Source organism: Mus musculus, chromosome 15, assembly GCF_000001635.26.
Source record: "Mus musculus strain C57BL/6J chromosome 15, GRCm38.p6 C57BL/6J".
Classification (NCBI taxonomy): domain Eukaryota; kingdom Metazoa; phylum Chordata; class Mammalia; order Rodentia; family Muridae; genus Mus; species Mus musculus.
The window spans coordinates 52,251,305-52,271,874 of record NC_000081.6 but is presented as its reverse complement, the minus strand read 5'-3'; the positions used below and the strand labels follow the sequence as shown (position 1 = coordinate 52,271,874).

At 40.2% G+C, this 20,570-nt stretch overlaps 1 pseudogene; it reads right to left on the bottom strand.

Annotated features, from left to right (window-relative positions):
- Window positions 1-11,983: 11,983 nt before the first annotated feature.
- Window positions 11,984-12,913, bottom strand: Gm7543 (predicted gene 7543; annotated as a pseudogene).

Below are 20,570 nucleotides of genomic sequence, written 5' to 3'. Positions count from 1 at the left end.
CAAGATGGCTCCCGCGGATCCTGAGGCAAAGGCCTCCCAGGCTGGGTGGACACCTGTCCTCTGGCCAGGAAGGTGGCCAGATGTCTGGAGCCTGAAATCAGCGCTGCCCCAGAAGCTCTGTGGCTCTTGCCTGTCACAGAAGCTGCTAGCCTCTGTAGTCCACTCTCTCACCTGCAGACTGCCTGCCTCGGAGTCCCGGAATTGAGATGGCTCCCACAGAACTTGAGGCAGAAGCCTCCCGGACCGGGTGGACACCTGTCCTCTGGCCCCGAAGGTGGCTGGTTGTCTGGAGCTGAAAATGGCGCCGCCTCAGAAGCTCTGTGGCTCTCGCCTGTCCCAGAAGCTGCTAGCCTCTGTAGTCCACACTCTCACCTGCAGACTGCCTGCCGCGGAGTCCCGGAACAAAGGTGGCTCCCGAAGAATCTGAGGCAGAAGCCTCCCGGGCCGGGCGGACACCTGTCCTCTGGCCCCCTTTTTTATCATTTTTTAATTGGATATTTTCTTTATTTACATTTCAAATGTTATCCCATTTCCCGCCCCCCCAAAAAAACCCTTCCCATTCAACCTCCCTCTGCTTCTATGAGAGTGCTCCTCTACCCACCCACTCATTCCTGCCTCCCCATCCTGGCATTCCCCTTCACTGGAGCATCGAGCCTTCTCCAAACCAAGGGCCTCTCCTCCCATTGATGCCCAACAAGGCCATCCTCTGCTACATATGTGGCTGGAACCATGAGTCCCTCCATGTGTACTCTTTGGTTGGTGGTTTACTCCCTGGGAGTTCTGGGAAGTCTGGTTGATATTGTTGTCTTCCTATGGGGTTGCAAACCCCTTCAGCTCTTCAGTCCTTTCTCTCCTCCATTGGGGACCTCATGCTCTGTAATGGTTGGTTGAGAGCATGTGCTTCTATACTTGTCAGGCACTGGTAGAGCCTCTCAGGAGACAGCTATATCAGGCTTCTGTCAGCATGCACTTGTTGACATCCACAATAGTGTCCGGGTTTGGTGATTGTGTATGGGAGGGATGTGTCTTTGGTTGGCCTTTCCTTCAGTCTCTGCTCCACATTTTGTCTCTATATTTCCTCTGGTGAGTATTTTGTTCCCCCTTCTAAGAAAGACCAAAACATCCACACTTTGGTCTTTCTTCTTCTTGAGCTTCAACTGGTCTGTGAATTGTATTTTGGGTATTCAGAACTTTTGAACTAATATCTACTTATCAGTGAGTACATACCATGTGTGTTCTTTTGTGACTGGGTTACCTCACTCAGGATGATATTTTCTAGTTTCATCCATTTACCTCAGAATTTCATGAAGTCATTGTTTTTAACAGCTGAGTAGTACTCCATTGTGTAAATGTGCCACATTTTCTGTATCCATTCCTCTGTTGAAAAACATCTGGGTTCTTTCTAGCTTCTGACTATTATAAATAAGGCTGCTATGAACATATTGGAGCATGTGTCCTTGATATATGTTGGAGCATCTTTTGGGTATATGCACAGGAGTGATATATCTGGGTCCTCAGGTTACTATGTCCAATTTTCTGAGGAACCACCAGACTGATTTCCAGCAACTTTCTTAAAGAGAGAGAGAGCAAATGAAGTAAGTTGGTGTCTACATCCAAGTTTCCATACAAGCAATTGCCCTGAGCCAGGAAAGAAATTGGCCTCAACTTTTTCACAGAAGAAATCTCTGTACACAGGAAATTGTTGGATGTGGCTAATGTACAGAACACTGGAGATAATAGCAAAAGAGGTGTTCATCTGCAGTCTGCTGAACTGTTTCCAGTGTATGGAAAGGGAACTTCAGTTGTTTTACTGATGCATTTAAAATGGTTACTATTTTTGTTTCTGCTTTACTCTCTTCTATGTCTTCATCCCTTTTATAAAGGATTTCTCTTCCTTCTCTTAGAATCATAGCAAAATTTGAACTCATACATACAGAGATTTATTGGTAATCTGCTGCCCTGTTGGTTGGTTTTTGTTTTTTGTTTTTGTTTTGTTTTTTTTTTTTTCAAATAAAAGGTCTGTTCTTCAGACACTGGCCCACCTGGGAATCCATCCCAAATGCAGACACCAGACCCGGATGCTATTGTGGATGCTGAGAAGTGCTTGCTTACTGGTGCCTAATATAGTTATCTCCTGAGAGGCTCTGCCAGAACCTGACAAATACAGAGGTGGATGCTCTGCTCATAGCCAACCATTGGACTGAGCGCGGGGTCTCCGATAGACGAATTGGAGAAGGGACTGAAGGAGTTGAGGAGATCTGCAGCCCCATGGAGGGAGCAACAGTGTCAACCAGCCAGACCCCACAAGCTCCTGGGGACTGGACCACAAACCAAAGAGTACACATAGAGGGACCCATGTGGCAAAGGATGGCCTTTTTGGAAATCAATAAGAGGAGAGGCCCTTGGGCCTGAGGGTATTCCATAATGCCAGGGCGGGAAGACAGGAGTGGGTGGGTGAGTAGGGAAACACCCTCATAGAGGCAGGTAGAGGGAGGATGGGAAGGGGGTTACCAAAGGGGAGCCCTGGAAAAGGGAAAACATTTGAAATGTAAATAAAGAAAATATCCAATAAAAAATGTACAAAATCTTAAGGAAAAATAAAAATAGAAATACAAATATAAAAAAAAGATCTGCTCTTATGAAGAATTCTGATGCTAGAATTTAATTATCTAAATTTGTTTTGCCTATCATTTTGCAGTATAAATGATAGTAGTTGTATTAACATTTGGCACAGTGTGGCTTTGCCTTGATTATTCTCTAGCCAAAGATTCCACTTCCTTACACAGATGATGTTTTTGAGATGATGAGCACTCCAGACAGTTCCTTATAGCCTTTGAAATATTCTCTGAGTTTCAGTGTCTGGGAAGGCATTATTGGGGATGGAGTGCTTGTGTGACTCAGACTCTGTCAGCCTTTGTTATGATCTAAATCCATCCACAGCATTGCTTCTGCCTTGGATATCTTCTATCAATTACCTATCACAAAATCTGGAACAAGTGATGTAGGCCTATAATCCCAACTCCTCAGGAGGCTGAGATAAGAGGATTACAAATTCAATGCCATCCTAGACTGTAACATACCTTCAAGGGCAACCTGGGTAACTTAATGTGAGACTGTCTTGAAAAATATTTTTTTAATTAGTGAGGGCTACATGAAAGGGCACTGGGTTTAATTTTTAATACTACAAACATACAAGTGGTGTAGAAGGGAGAGAGGTTGAAAGACGCAGGCAGGAAAGGGGACTCGAGGAGAAGGAGAGGAGAGGACAAGGAGAAGGGAGGGGAGGGGAGGAGAGGGGAAGGGAGAGGAGGGGAGGGAAGGGGAGGGGAGAAGAGGAAGGGAGAGGAGAGGAAAGATCATTTATCAGAAGCTGAGTATAGTAACACACAATCATGACACCTGCTCTCAGGATACTAAGGCACGTGGATCACAAGTTCAAGACTTGGCTGAGCTATGTAGTGATATCCTGTCTCTCAAAAAGAAAGCTGTCAAGTTAAAGTTATCCATGCCTATGCATTGCTTCTGAAGTACATAATGAAAATGTACACAAAGAAGGAGGAGGAGGAGGAAGAGGAGGAGGAGGAGTGGGAGGAGGAGGAGGAGGAGGAGAGTTTTCTCACAGTAACTATGTAACTATTCTGAGCAATATTCAATGGAAATTCTGTTCAGACCCTCATTAATTGTTCCTATGATTATCAGTGTCCTTTCTGACCTATCAACAAATTAAAAAATTAAAATCAACAACTATGTTATATCTGAGGCACATTATGAATGTTACATTCTGTTCAAAAACTGTAATTTAGTAAAAATACATGATTTTATGATCTTACTAAAAAACAATCTTTGTATTTTATGCTTGAGACAAGTAAACTTTGTGATAGGTGAATCATCCATTAAAAAAAACTGTTAAGCCTTCCGCTCGACTCGAGCCCCGGGCTACCTTGCCAGCAGAGTCTTGCCCAACACCCGCAAGGGCCCACACGGGACTCCCCACGGGATCCTAAGACCTCTGGTGAGTGGAACACAGCGCCTGCCCCAATCCAATCGCCCGGAACCTGAGACTGCGGTACATAGGGAAGCAGGCTACCCGGGCCTGATCTGGGGCACAAGCCCCTTCAGCTCCACTCGAGCCCCGGGCTACCTTGCCAGCAGAGTCTTGCCCAACACCCGCAAGGGCCCACACGAGACTCCCCACGGGATCCTAAGACCTCTGGTGAGTGGAACATAGCGCCTGCCCCAATCCAATCGCCCGGAACCTGAGACTGCTGTACATAGGGAAGCTAAAACCATCCAGTGGAAGAAAGACAGCATTTTCAACAATTGGTCCTGGCACAACTGGTTGTTATCATGTAGAAGAATGCGAATCGATCCATACTTATCTCCTTGTACTAAGGTCAAATCTAAGTGGATCAAGGAACTTCACATAAAACCAGAGACACTGAAACTTATAGAGGAGAAAGTGGGGAAAAGCCTTGAAGATATGGGCACAGGGGAAAAATTCCTGAACAGAACAGCAATGGCTTGTGCTGTAAGATCGAGAATTGACAAATGGGACCTAATGAAACTCCAAAGTTTCTGCAAGGCAAAAGACACCATCAATAAGACAAAAAGACCACCAACAGATTGGGAAAGGATCTTTACCTATCCTAAATCAGATAGGGGACTAATATCCAACATATATAATGAACTCAAGAAGGTGGACTTCAGAAAATCAAATAACCCCATTAAAAAATGGGGCTCAGAACTGAACAAAGAATTCTCACCTGAGGAATACCGAATGGCAGAGAAACACCTGAAAAAATGATCAACATCCTTAATCATCAGGGAAATGCAAATCAAAACAACCCTAAGATTCCACCTCACACCAGTCAGAATGGCTAAGATCAAAAATTCAGGTGACAGCAGATGCTGGCGTGGATGTGGAGAAAGAGGAACACTCCTCCATTGTTGGTGGGAGTGCAGGCTTGTACAACCACTCTGTAAATCAGTCTGGCGGTTCCTCAGAAAATTGGACATAGTACTACCGGAGGATCCAGCAATACCTCTCCTGGGCATATATCCAGAAGATGCCCCAACTGGTAAGAAGGACACATGCTCCACTATGTTCATAGCAGCCTTATTTATAATAGCCAGAAGCTGGAAAGAACCTAGATGCCCCTCAACAGAGGAATGGATACAGAAAATGTGGTACATCTACACAATGGAGTACTACTCAGCTATTAAAAAGAATGAATTTATGAAATTCCTAGGCAAATGGATGGACCTGGAGGGCATCATCCTGAGTGAGGTAACACATTCACAAAGAAACTCACACAATATGTACTCACTGATAAGTGGATATTAGCCCCAAACCTAGGATACCCAAGATATAAGATATAATTTGCTAAACACATGAAACTCAAGAAGAATGAAGACTGAAGTGTGGACACTATGCCCCTCCTTAGATTTGGGAACAAAACACCCATGGAAGGAGTTACAGAGACAAAGTTTGGAGCTGAGATGAAAGGATGGACCATGTAGAGACTGCCATATCCAGGGATCCACCCCATAATCAGCATCCAAACGCTGACACCATTGCATACACTAGCAAGATTTTATTGAAAGGACCCAGATGTAGCTGTCTCTTGTGAGACTATGCTGGGGCCTAGCAAACACAGAAGTGGATGCTCACAGTCAGCTAATGGATGGATCATAGGGCTCCCAATGGAGGAGCTAGAGAAAGTAGCCAAGGAGCTAAAGGGATCTGCAACCCTATAGGTGGAACAACATTATGAACTAACCAGTACCCCGGAGCTCTTGACTCTAGCTGCATATATATCAAAAGATGGCCTAGCCGGCCATCACTGGAAAGAGAGGCCCATTGGACTTGCAAACTTTATATGCCCCAGTACAGGGGAACACCAGGGCCAAAAAGGGGGAGTGGGTGGGCAGGGGAGTGGGGGTGGGTGGATATGGGGGACTTTTGGTATAGCATTGGAAATGTAAATGAGCTAAATACCTAATAAAAATGGAAAAAAAACTGTTAAAACAATAAAATAAAATATATAATTTCTTCTTTAAAGTACAGGTTTAAAAACAAAATGTTGCCTTATTTCATGAAATTATTATATTGTTCTTCACATAGAATATAACTCACAAACTTTTGTTTCCATGTTTTAAACTGTATGGTCATGTTCCAAGGGTATCAATGGCTAATAATGAAATTAGTTCAGGCTTCTAATTAATGTTGTATCTAAAGTTTCTTCTGCGTTATTTTAATATTGATAGACTATTTATGCAAATACCACCCATTAGTCTCATTTTGGTGTCAGTTTATGCATTTCATTAACTCAGCTAGGTCACATTTTTAAAACATGCATTCATTTGGTTGGGGAGTAGACCTTTAGTCTCAGTATCATCTGAATAAATGAGAGGGTTTAAATGTCGGCATATTCTGGTGCCATGTATTAAAACTATGACCCAAAAGAGCATGGCTAATGTCTGAGTGACAAGCATCAAATGCCGAAGGGAAGGTGGGGGTAGTGACAAGGCACAGCCTGAGGTCTGCCCTCTAGCAGAACCCAGAGAAACTCCCCCAGGAGTACACTCAAACTCCCTGCTTGTCTATACAGAGCTCAGTGGAAAGTTGGCACAATGACTTATGCCAACAAGTTCCTCTCTTTTGGGTGTGTATCCCAGTGATTTGTGTGCGTGTCTGGTAACAAGGATGATGAACTCCATTATGACTGACTAAAGCAGAGGAAAAGACCAAAGAAGCAGACTGACAACCAAGGCCCTCTATGGGATAAATATCTATGCAGGGGAAGAGAATGGTCTCCAAGAGGTCACCTCACTACATTCTCTGACTTTACTGTCAGATCGAGCTTTAGTAAAGAAGCCCTTTGTAACACTCAGAACTCAACAGTGATGTGGAGCTAAATAAATTAATGACAAGAGTTTGGTAGCAAGAGGGGAGTATCTATACAATGGTTGTTAGAGGCATAAGCCCTGGGACAGAAGGCCTGAACTTGCATTCCAGTTCTGCTGTTTTGAGTTAGGCATCTTTGGGAAAGTAGCATAATTAGTTTCCTTATGTGCAAATGGTAAACAGTCATGATAGTGTTTGATTTACAGTGTAGCTCCAAAAATTAATAGTGTAATACATGAATATTGCTTAGCATGGGGTTCAATCCTCCACAAGCTCTCTTTGCATGTTAGCATTATTAAAGGATGCCAATTCCTAGCTGGTGCAGGAAAAGGAGTTCTCTTAACTTCATTTTCCTACATAGAATTCTGCTGAAAACCAATGCAAGTCTGTACCTATCTGAAAGTCACCACCATTGCTTGAGGATTTTACTAAGTAACTTGATTTTTATAAATAATCAATAAAACCACATAAGTTGTAAATGAGCACTGTTCTAACAGCCTTGATTCATTCCTAGAAAATTCCATACATCTTGCACAGCACTGCAATAACATCTTACATTTTAGCTTTCTGCTTTATTGTATTAAAAAACAACAGTGACCTCCCTTAAGATATTTTAAAGATTTATTTGTTTTATGTATATGAGTTGTGCCAGCACCATTTGTTGAAAATGCTGTCTCTTTTTTCCACTGGATGGTTTTAGCTCCCTTGTAAAAGATCAAGTGACCATAGGTGTGTGGGTTCATTTCTGGGTCTTCAATTCTATTCCATTGATCTACCTGTCTGTCATTGTACCAGTACCATGCAGTTTTTAATCACAATTGCTCTGTAGTACAGCTTTAGGTCAGGCATGGTGATTCCACCAGAGGTTCTTTTATCCTTGAGAAGAGTTTTAGCTATCCTAGGTTTCTTGTGATTCTAGATGAATTTGCAAATTGCCCTTTCTAATTCGTTGAAGAATTGAGTTGGAATTTTGATGGGGATTGCATTGAATCTGTAGATTGCTTTTGGCAAGATAGCCATTTTTACTATATTGATCCTGCCAATCCACGAACATGGGAGATCTTTCTATCTTCTGAGATCTTCTTTGATTTCTTTCTTCAGAGACTTGAAGTTCTTATCATACAGATCTTTCACTTCCTTAGTTAGAGTCACACCAAGGTATTTTATATTATTTGTGACTATTGTGAAGGGTGTTGTTTCCCTAATTTCTTTCTCAGCCCGCTTATCCTTTGTGTACAGAAAGGCCACGGATTTGTTTGAGTTAATTTTATAACCAGCTACTTCACTGAAGCTGTTTATCAGCTTTAGGAGTTCTCTGGTGAAATGTTTAGGATCATTTATATATATTATCACATCATCTGCAAAAAGTGATATTTTGACTTCTTCCTTTCCAATTTATATCCCCTTGACCTACTTTTGTTGCCTAATTGCTCTACTCTGTCTTCAGACACACAAGAAGAGGGCATCAGATTCCATTACTGATGGTTTTAAGTCACCATGTGGATGCATAACATTGAACTCACAACCTCTGGAAGATTAGCCAGTGCTCTTAATCACAGAGCCATCTCTGCCCCCCCCCTTTTAAAATTTTTAACTATATAATATGACGTAGCTCACTACAGTCACAATGTCAAATAGAGCTCTAGACATTACTTACTTGTTTAAGTGAAATTTTATACTTTATTTTATTAATCCAGTTTCTACTATTAGGATTAAAAAATACCAGCATGTGAGTGACTTATTAAGAAAAGATATTTATTTGTGTACTTTTGAGTATTAATTTGTGGTGAACTCTTCCTCCCTAGGTATGTAATAATGTATGGCCTCATTATGTAAGCACATAGGGGAAGGCAGATTATATAATGCCCTAGGTTTTACAGTAACCAAAAGCAACTTGGGTTGGAAAGGGTTTACTTTGGTCTATAGGTTACACCCTATCATGTAAAGAATCCAAGGCAGAAAGTTAGAGGCAGGAACGGAAGCAGAAACCATGGAGGGACACCCCTACTGACTTGTTTCCTCTGGCTTGCTCAGCTACCTTTCTTCTATGACCCAAACCCACCTGCCAATGATGGACCATTCACAATGAGCTGGGCCTTCCTCTGAGCTCTCCTTTATCACTTAACAATTAAGAAAATGCCCCACAAGCATTCAAACAGGCCAAGCTGGTGGAGGCAATTCCTCTCTCTGGGTATATCAAGGCTTGTATGATGATTAAAAAATTATGTTGTGCAGTGAGACAGAAAGACATAGACTAGGACATCCAAAGGCTTCTCAATAATAGCTCCTCTCACAGAATTTTATAGTGGTATATGAACTTTTTAAATTCCTGCTGAGATCAACATGCTAAATAACCTAACTAGGCCCCACCTCTTAGCATTGCCACACTGGATATGGACTACACAGCCTGCTAAACAGCAACTCACAAATTCTCCCTACCCCAGAAACTGCTTGGCAATTATCATTCTAATTCCAGCCTCTCAGACCATCACTACTGGATGACAGCTTCTATGTGGGAAATGCTTCTCTGGGGACTTTACCTCTGTGATGCTGCTCTCTGGACACTAATCACAGTTCATTATTTAGCCCCAGCTAACCCTCACTGACTAATCCAGTAAAGCAGATTTTACTTCTACACATTCTTTTTCCTTTTATTGAAAATAGATTGTTTTTCCTCACATAATATATTGTAATGATGGTTTTCTCCTCCCACTACTCCTTCCAGCTCTTCTCAATCCCTACCCTTCCCCTCTGGACCCACTCCTTTCTAAGTCTCTCCTGAAAAAGAAATACAGTAATCTACGGGGTAACAATAAAATCAATATATATCATGATATGATAGAACAAACACATTGGCATTGGACAAAATGAAGAGAAAGAAAAGAGCCCAAGTATAGGCACAAGAAACATACATGCAGAGAGCCTCTCGTTCCCTCACTCAGGAATCCCATAGAAGTACAAAACCAGAAGCCATAATATTTATACAAAGTCTTTAGGGTAAATACATAACAAAATAAACTAGATTAAATAAAAATAAACTTTTAAAAAGTCCTGATAGGACATTATGAGACAAGTAACTCAATGAACAATGCTCTCAAGTTGGCTTTCTGTTGGCCATCCACTGTGAGGATGCAGTCTGCCCTTAAGAGTAGCAGAATGTCATTAGGAGTCATTTTATTGTGACATTCCTTTAACAGAACATTCGTTGAGAATTTGGTTTTCCCCTAGATGCCTGGCCTACCTACCCTCAGGTTCTTTGTTACCCAACAATATTGAGTTTGGGTTCCATCTCATGTAGTGGACTTTAAGTCAAATCAGATATCACTTGATCCCTTCCACTAGCTTTGTGCCATCATTGCACTAGGGTATCTTGCAGGCAGGTCACCATTATAGATTGAAGGGTTTGTTCCTGGGTTGGTTTTTACATTTCCACTTCGGTAGCATGCAAAGTAAGTACCCTCCTGTACCAAAGACACTATCACATAAGAGTGAAGGCTCTGTGCAGGCACCATCTCTACTTCTCCATGTTCAATGAGTTATGGAGGTGTTGTCTTCAGCATTAGGGCCTTGCTGTCAATTTGTGAAGAGCATCCCATAGTCTTGGAAACAGACTGGGTTATTTGGAGTTTCCCATGGGACCTTTCGGGCCAACAATTTGATTCGATGTCTCTAGTAGTACAGCTTCATTTGTTGACCAGGATGTCCAATTGGAGCTTTTCTCCCTGCATTATTTGGTCACTCCATTTACATTGCCTTCATACATACATGGTTAAGGAAGCTTCTTCTACATTAGGTTTCCATACTACCATTCAAATTGCTCTTAATTTTAGTTGTCTCTCCCTGTATTCCCTCCCTTCATTCCCTTTACTCTCTGCCCATCCGTTTGATCTTCCCTTTCCAACTCCCCCCACCATCCATTCATAACTAACTATTCTATTTCTCCCTCCTAGCAAGATCTCTCCCTCCCTCCAGATCCTTACAGTGCACTAACCTCTGTGGTTCTACAAGTTGTAGCTTGGTTATCTTTTATTTAACATCTGACATCCACATGTAAGCAAATACATATCATATATTCTTTCTTGGTCTAGGTTAATTGACTCAGAATCATTTCTTTCTAGTTCCATTCATTTACCTGAAATTTTCACGATTTAACATTTAATGGCAGAGTAATATTATATTATTTAAATGTACCACACTATCATTATCCATTCAGCCACTGAGGGACATTTAGGTTGTTTCCAGCTTCTGCTTATTAGGAATACAGCAGCAATGAACATGGCTGAAAACATAGTGGGATGAAACATTCTTTGCTCATATGCCCAAGAATTGTTAGCCAGATCTTGAGGAAGATTGGTTTCTTCTTCCTAATGAACCACCATGAAGATTTTTATAGTAGTTGTATGAGTTTGCACTCCCACCAGCAATGGATGAGTATTCCCCTTACTCTATACCCTTGCCAGCATGAATTGTCATTGTGTTGTTGATATTGGCCATTCTGATAGGTGTAAGATGAAATCTCAAAATAGTGTTACTTTGCATGTCCCTGATGACTAAGAATGGTGAATATTTCTTTAAGAGCTTCTCGGCCATTTGAATTTCCTCTTTTGAGAAGTCATTGTTTAGATTTATATCCTATTTTTAACTGAGTTATTTGTTTTCTTGATATCAAGTTTCTTGAGTTCTTTATATATTTTGGATATTAAACTTCTATCAGATGTATAGTTTGTTAAAATTCAGTCCATTTTGTTAGTTTGGATTTTTTTTATTGGGCAACTGAGAATCAGACAACAGGATTTCCCTGTTTTCAAGACTGAGAAACATCTCATTTTGTGTGTGTGTGTGTACACATTCATATACATGTATATATTATATATACATCATGTGTATTTTACTAATGTTTTATTTGGTATATAAAATAAGGGGTGTCGTGATTATATTTCATACATACATGTTCTTATAATTTTCTCTAAACACTGCAATTTTTATCCATTTATCCCCTGTGGACACGGAGATTGCTTCCACATCTTTTTTTTTTCCTAGTCCATAAACATCTTCATTTACTATTGGTGATTACATGTGAATAATATGCTTATATTGTTCTTTATGGAAAACAATTTCAACGAGTCAATTTCGAAAACACAATGAGCAACCCTCAACCTGAGCCCCTCAATATCCTTCCCTAGACAGTCAGAGACCCTCTCCTCTCTCCCAAGGCTGCCTAACTTCCCCTCTTCCCCCACTGTGGCTCTTAGGCAAAGCATCCTCTGTGACCATTAGTCCTCATCAGACAAGTTCTGGTCCAGGGGGTAAACCATAAACATCACATCTGGCCGAGAGGGAACACAGGGATGACCTGGGTGCACAATCTCAAAGCCCAAGATGCTGAATGTCTTCAAGAGTAGAACTCTGTCTTCCCAGCCCTTCCTGAAGGAAATGAAGACGTAGTTCACTTCACCTTCTCCTCAGCAAACTCTAGCAGTGCTAATAATCCTTCTTTGCTCCCATCAGCTAATAATCCATCTGGGGTTTCTACAAACAGGCTCTGGCTGGACAGGACTGCATCCCAGGAAGAGACCTTCACCCCGGTGACCACATACTGGAAGTGGCCGATGTGAGGTTTTTCCATCGTTCACGGGGAGGTCCTGAGTTACAGAGAGCTTCTGGTCCTTATATATTAGAGCTGAGAGAGAAGAATCCCTGCCGCCCCCTTGCCCTCCGGGGATCTTCGACAGTGGGTGAGGGGCATCAGGAGCACCACAGAGGCCCTGGAACAATGTGCCTTGCAGCACTGGAGCTGGGGACAGTTACTCAAAGGCAAAATACTACTGTCCTGGGTGTTTATCATCCTCGGTGGCTCTGCTCAGGGTGGGAGGAGGAGGTGCGGGGAGTGGGTAGGTGGACGAGTGGGTGGGTGTGGGGTCACGCGCGTGGGCCGGTCTCTGTGGGCTAAGTCCCTGTCAGGCCGAGTTGCCCTCCTCTTGCCTCAGCAAGCACCTGCCTCCAACTCTGCTTCTACATCTTAACTATTGTACCTATAGTAGGAACTCTGCTTTTGACTGTTAACAGCAGTATGAAACAACGTAAGGAGAAAGGGTTTATTGTTTCTCACAGTTGGAGGCTTGCAATATTTGCTTTTATTAAACAAGTTACTTTTTTATTTTATTGGTTGTTTCTCTTTCTGTACACAAACATTTTAGATTCATTTGCTAACTTTTGCTTTGGATATGAATATATTCAGAAAACCATGGTCAAGGCCAATAGGACAAAGTGTTGTTGTTGTTGTTGTTGTTGCTATTTCTATTGGGCATCTTACATCCTCAGCTGTTAAGTTCAAGCCTTCAATCTATTTTGAGTTGGCTTTATGTATGACCTAATGCATAATTTCATTCTGTATGTGTTATGAGATTTTTTCCAACACCATCTGTTAAAGACACTGTCCTTTCCCACCATGCATTCTCAGCATTGTTAACTACACATGGACTGGTTAATTGTCCTTCCATTCTATTCAGTTATCTTTATACAAGTACTATACCATTTTTTTAACTTACTATATTTGCAAAGCAACCAGAAATGTGGCACCTCATACTTTTCTTCATACTCGAGACTGTTTTACTTATTGTAAAATATGAATGTCTGTATTTTTTACCATTCATTTCTATAAATAATGTCACTAGAACTTCATAGGGACTGCTTTAAGTCTGTATTTAACTTTGGGTAAAATGAACATTTGGAAATATTAATCCTGATGACCCATGATCTCGAGATTCCTTTGCATTTATTTGTGTTTTACACATTTCCCTTCATCAATGTTTTATCCTTTCAATAATTAATCTTATTACCTGTTTTACTAAGTTCATTCTTAATGTTTTTCTACTTTTTAATAATGTTGTAAATGTTTTTTTCCTGGTCAGAGAGTTAATTTTCAGTGGAGAGAAATCCAAAGATCATTGTATGTTGATGTTCTATCTCACCACATTGCCAGATTAGTATAGTAAAAGTCTTTATTTTAATCTAAATATACACTTCACCTTCTCAGTAACACAGTTTCTACAAGAATCCAGGAATCCTGTAGACATTTCAAAAAAAGATATTATATGATACAAATCATGTGAAACAAAATTTACACTATTTCCCAGGCTTTTGAGCAAATGACGTGGTATGAGATGGGAAGATTGCAGTTGTAAGGAAAGAATGGCCAAAGAGATGCCCAACGTAATATGGTACCATGATTCTTAAGGAATTCTTCCCTAAAGTCTCCTCAGCTTCCTATTTACTAAAATGGATGAGACAAGTCCATGGGAAACTAGTATCCAGAATGATAGCATTACTCAAGAGTCCCCTTTTCTATTCTGTTCTGTTCTTTTCTTTTCTTTTCTTTTCTTTTCTCTTCTCTTCTCCTCTTTTCTTTTCTCTTCTTTTCTTTTTTTCTTTTATTCTTTGTAAAATCAGGGTAATTTGTGAAGATTCAAAAAAGATGATCTCTTCCAGCATTTCAATCCCAATGCAAGTTTCAAATATCACCCTTGCACAAAGCAAATGAGCTAATGGTGAGAGAGATAACAGCTAATGTTGTGATTTGCCTTGTGAAAATATTGAAACTCTGAAGAGATGCTTAGAAAGAACTCTCAATTTTCACTGTTTGGTGCAGCATATTCAAGCTTCTCTTCACTTCTGTGTCAAGCCTGTGGGAAACCTTTTCAAGGCCTGTGACCTCCTCATATTTATAATCAAAACCTCAGTTGCATTTTTTAAAAAAAGTAATCTGAGTGTGTTTGTGTGAAACATAACTTTAGATATCCATAAAAATCAGAAGACACACTGGCTTTCCCTGGAACTGAAGATTGAAAAGGTTGTAGGGGTTGGGATCTTATTCTGGCTCTTTGTAAGAACTCTTTTTTGTTTTTTTAAGAATAAATTTTTCTTTTTTTAATATTTTTATTAGGTATTTTCCTTATTTACATTTTCAATGCTATCCCAAAAGTCCCCCATACCCTCCCCCACACTCCCCTACCCACCCACTCCCACTTTTTAGCCCTGGCGTTCCCCTGTACTGAGGCATATGAAGTTTGCATGACCAAAGGGCCTCTCTTTCCAGTGATGGCTGACTAGGCCATCTTTTGCTACATATGCAGCTAGAGACAAGAGCTATGGGGTACTGGTTAGTTCATATTGTTGTTCCACCTATACCATTGCAGATCCCTTTAGCTCCTTGGGTACTTTCTCTAGGTCCACCATGGGGGCCCTGTGATCCATCCAATAGCTGACTGTGAGCATCCACTTCTGTGTTTGCTAGGCCCCGGCATAGTCTCACAAGAGACAGCTATATCAGGGTCCTTTCAGCAAAATCTTGCTAGTGTATGCAATGGTGTCAGCATTTGGAGGCTGATTATGGGATGGATCCCTGGATATGGCAGTCTCTACATGGTCCATCCTTTCATCTCAGCTCCAAACTTTGTCTTTGTAACTCCTTCCATGGGTGTTTTGTTCCCAATTCTAAGAAGGGGCAAAGAGTCCACACTTTGGTCTTCATTCTTCTTGAGTTTCATGGGTTTCACAAATTGTATCTTATATCTTGGGTATTCTAAGTTTCTGAGATAATATCCACTTATCAGTGAGTATATATCATTTGAGTTCTTTTGTGATTGGGTTACCTAACTCAGGATGATGCCTTCCAGGTCCAACCATTTGCCTAGGAATTTCAAAAATTCATTCTTTTTAATAGCAGAGTAGAACTCCATTGTGTAAATGAACCACATTTTTTGTATCCATTCCTCTGTTGAGGGGCATCTGGGTTCTTTCCAGCTTCTGGTTATTATAATTAAGGCTGCTATGAACATAGTGGAGCATGTGTCCTTCTTACCAATTGGAACATCTTCTGGATATATGCCCAGGACGGTATTGCAGGATCCTCCAGTAGTACAATGTCCAATCTTCTGAGGAACCGCCAGACTGATTTCCAGAGTGGTTGTACAAATTTGCAATCCCACCAACAATTGAGGAGTGTTCTTCTTTCTCCACAGCTTTGCCAGCATCTGCTCTCACCTGAAGTTTTGATCTTAGCCATTCTGACTGGTGTGAGGTGGAATCTCAGGGTTATTTTGATTTGCATTTCCCTGATGATTAAGGATGCTGAACATTTTTCAGGTGCTTCTGAACCATTCGGTATTCCTCAGGTGAGAATTCTTTGTTTACCTCTTAGCCCCATTTTTTATTGGGGTTATTTGATTTTCTGGAGTCTACCTTCTTGAGTTCTTTATGTATATTGGATATTAGTCCCCTATCTGATTTAGGATAGGTAAAGATCCTTTCCCAATCTGTTGGTGGCATTTTTGTCTTTTTGACGGTGTCTTTTGCCTTACAGAAGCTTTGCAGTTTTATGAGGTCCAATTTGTCAATTCTCGATCTTACAGCACAAGCCACTGCTGTTCTATTCAGGAATTTGTCCCCTGTGCCCATATCTTCAAGGCTTTTCCCCACTTTCTCCTCTATAAGTATCTGTGTCTATGGTTTTATGTGAAGTTCCTTGATCCACTTAGATTTGACCTTAGTATAAGGAAATAGGGATGGATCAATTCGCATTCTTCTACATTATAACCACCAGTTGTACCAGCACCATTTGTTGAAAATGCTGTCTTTTTTCCACTGGATGGTTTTAGCTCCCTCGTTGAAGATCAAGTGACCATAGGTGTGTGGGTTCACTTCTGGGTCTTCAATTCTATTCCATTGGTCTACTTGTCTGTCACTATACCAGTACCATGCAGTTTTGATCACAATTGCTCTGTAGTAAAGCTTTAGGTCAGGCATGGTGATTCCATCACAGGTTCTTTTATCCTTGAGAAGAGTTTTTGCTATCCTAGGATTTTTATTATTCCAGATGAATTTGAAGATTTCTCTTTCTACTTCGTTGAAGAATTGAGTTGGAATTTTGATGGGGATTGCATTGAATCTGTAGATTGCTTTTGGCAAGATAGCCATTTTTACAATGTTGATCCTGTCAATCCATTAGCATGGCAGATCTTTCCATCTTTTTAGATCTTCTTTAATTTCTTTCTTCAGAGACTTGAAGTTCTTATCATACAGATCTTACACTTCCTTAGTTAGAGTCACACTAAGATATTTTATATTACTTGTGACTATTGAGAAGGGTGTTGTTTCCCTAATTTCTTTCTCAGCCTGTTTATTCTTTGTGTAGAGAATGGCCATTGACTTGTTTGAGTTAATTTTATATCCAGCTACTTGATTGAAGCTGTTTATCAGACTTAGGAGTTCTCTGGTGGAATTTTTAGGGTCACTTATATATACTATCATATCATCTGCAAAAAGAGATATTTTGGCTTCTTCCTTTCCAATTTGTATCCCCTTAATCTCCTTTTGTTGTCGAATTGCTCTGGCTAGGACTTCAAGTACAATGTTGAATAGGTAGGGAGAAAGTGGACAGCCTTGTCTAGTCTCTGATTTTAGTGGGATTGCTTCCAGCTTCTCACCATTTACTTTGATGTTGGCTACTGGTTTCCTGTAGATTGCTTTTATCATGTTTAGGTATGGGCCTTGAATTCCTGATCTTTCCAAAACTTTTATCATGAATGGGTGTTGGATTTTGTCAAATGCTTTTTCTGCATCTAACGAGATGATCATGTGGTTTTTGTCTTTGAGTTTGTTTATATATTGGATTACGTTGATGGATTTCTGTATATTAAACCATCCCTGCATCCCTGGAATAAAATCTACGTGGTCAGGATGGATGATTGTTTTATTGTGTTCTTGGATTCGGTTAGCGAGAATTTTATTGAGTATTTTTGCATTGATATTCATAAGGGAAATTGGTCTGAAGTTCTCTATCTTTGTTGGATCTTTCTGTGGTTTAGGTATCAGAGTAATTGTGGCTTCATTGAATGAGTTGGGTAGAGTATCTTCTACTTCTATTTTGTGGAATAGTTTGTGCAGAACTGGAATTAGATCTTCTTTGAAGGTCTGATAGAACTCTGCACTAAACCCATCTGGTCCTGGGCTTTTTTTGGCTGGGAGACTATTAATGACTGCTTCAATTTCTCTATGGGATATGGGACTCTTTAGATCATTAACTTGATCCTGATTTAACTTTGGTACCTGGTATCTCTCTAGAAATTTATCCATTTCATCCAGGTTTTCCAGTTTTGTTGAGTATAGCCTTTTGTAGAAGGATCTGATGGTGTTTTGGATTTCTTCAGGATCTGTTGTTATGTCTCCCTTTTCATTTCTGATTTTGTTAATTAGGATGCTTTCCCTGTGCCCTCTATTGAATCTGGCTAAGGGTTTATCTATCTTGTTGATTTTCTCAAAGAACCAGCTCCTCTTATGTTTGCTTTTTGCCATCTGGTAATCTCTGGAGCTAGTTGTTATAGTTGTCTCTGGTTAGAGCTTGTTCCTCAGGTGATTATGTTAGCCTCTATCAGCAGACTTGGGAGAATAGCTCTCTCCTGAGTTTCAGTAGTCAGAGTACTCTCTGCAGGCAAGCTCTCCTCTTGCAGGGAAGGTGCCCAGATATCTGGTGTTCGAACCTGCCTCCTGGCAGAAGTTGTGTTCCACTCACCAGAAGTCCTAAAATCCTGTGGAGAGTCCTGTGGGGACATTGGGGGTGTCTGCAGACTCTGTGCCCAAGGTGCCCCAGTGCTGGCCACTACCGGAAGGGCCTTTGTAAGGACTCTTAAGCACTGAGCCATCTCTGTAACCCTAATTTGTGGTTTTCTAAGTAGAGTTTCTATATTGTTTGCCACAGAAGACAATGGGTGAGAACAGCTGTGACTGACCAAAGCTGAGTCCCAATGGACATTAGGTCTCTTTCAGAGGCTCAGAATCAATTGTCTTAATTCCAATATGACATTCTGTCTTTGAATCACTCATCACTGAATCATGCATGTTGCTTTCTATAAATTCACCCAAAATGTAGTATCTCTAATAGCTGAATAAAAATGAGGAACCAAAATTGTCACCCCACCCTAAGTAACAAACAACCAGATTAAAGAATAAGTTTGACCTTAATACAGGAGTATTTTTCAAAAGAAGGACTGTACTAAAAGAAGAAATATTCTATTTAGAAGTATTTACAATCGGCCTAGCTGATACTTCTAAAATATTTATGTGATAAATGGAAGCCATAAAGAAGTCCACAGACCTGTGTTATGCTACTATAGATGTTCAGGTTCTGAAAACTCAACTTCTCTGCCCTACTAAGAATGTCCTGTGGTCTTAAAATGAGCTATTGATCTTAGATTTTTAATTTAGATTAGTTCTTCACTTAAAAGTGAAATAAATGGCAGTTCCCACATGTTATATCACCAAAGCAGCAATTATTGTAAGAAAAACAGCCATCTGAGCTTCCATTTTAATCCAGCCCCTTCCTACAATTTGCAGGCAGTATTGGAAATATCCATATCACCTGTCTGTGAAAAGTTGTTTTGAGTGGCATGTCAAAAGTTGAAGAGAAATTAGAAAAACAACTTGTGGTTTTTCAAAGACCAATGGAGACAGATGGGCAATAGCTTTAATTTTATCTGTGAGCAACTGTTGTTTGTAAGGATTTTTTTTAACTTTTAAGAAAGAGAGTAAAGGTGTAACTGAAAAAATAAATGAAAATGTTTCTAAGTTAAATTTGCAAAATTTTTAAGAAGTTGGGGAACGCGCAATTGCATGATTTTGGTGTCTTCTGGAAAGTGAATTCTTGAGCATGTTATTGGGGAAAGAAAAATAATACCACAAAAAGGTGAAAGAAGACATAGACTTGAAATTTTACATAGAAGCCATGTATTTAGTCCTAAAGACATTTTACATCTGATATTTTCAGGTAACCCCAGATGTTTAATAATATTTGTCCTTGAGACAAATATAGATCTCTACCAACACAAAGACAGACCTACATCTCTAGGGGAAGGACTGTGTGACATCCCTTGAGCTCTATAAAATTTATCTTGGGCCATCTTTCTTGACATCTTTATATAAAACATTATAATATAGGGGTGGGGAGAAAAAACATTATAATATAAATTGCATCTGGGTGTTTTGTCTGAAGTTCTATATCACTGTTTAATAATTAAGAGCTGGAAACCTCTCCCTGGCTTTATTACATTCTTTAGCAAGAATAAATTATCTTGATACAGCACCTTTCTCCATAACAGTAGAAGCCTTGGACTCATTCAAAAGAAAGAAAGAAAGAAAGAAAGAAAGAAAGAAAGAAAGAAAGAAAGAAAGAAAGAAAGAAAGGAAGGAAGGAAGGAAGGAAGGAAGAAAGAAAGAAAGAAAGAAAGAAAGAAAGAAAGAAAGAAAGAAAGAAAGAAAAAAGAGAAAGAAAGAGAGAAAGAAAGAAAATTAGTTTAATGATTAATAAATCATATCCCATGGGACAAGAGTCCATGTTTGAATTTTTTATTGAAACAATGTTATATATTCAGACTTCTCAATTGCCTACATATTTATAAATGTGGAAGCTTGCCACAGGTGCCTCTTTTTGTTGTATATGAGATAGGGATGACAAAACTGCCTGGTACACTGCAAAAAATGAAATGAGTTACTATATCCAAAGTGCTGAAATTAGAGGCTGGCACACAGATAACACTACAGGCATCAACTTCTGTTTATAGGTGTTCTTGTGTGCATGTTAGCCAGAAAAGTCTCTTGGCATCATGTGAAT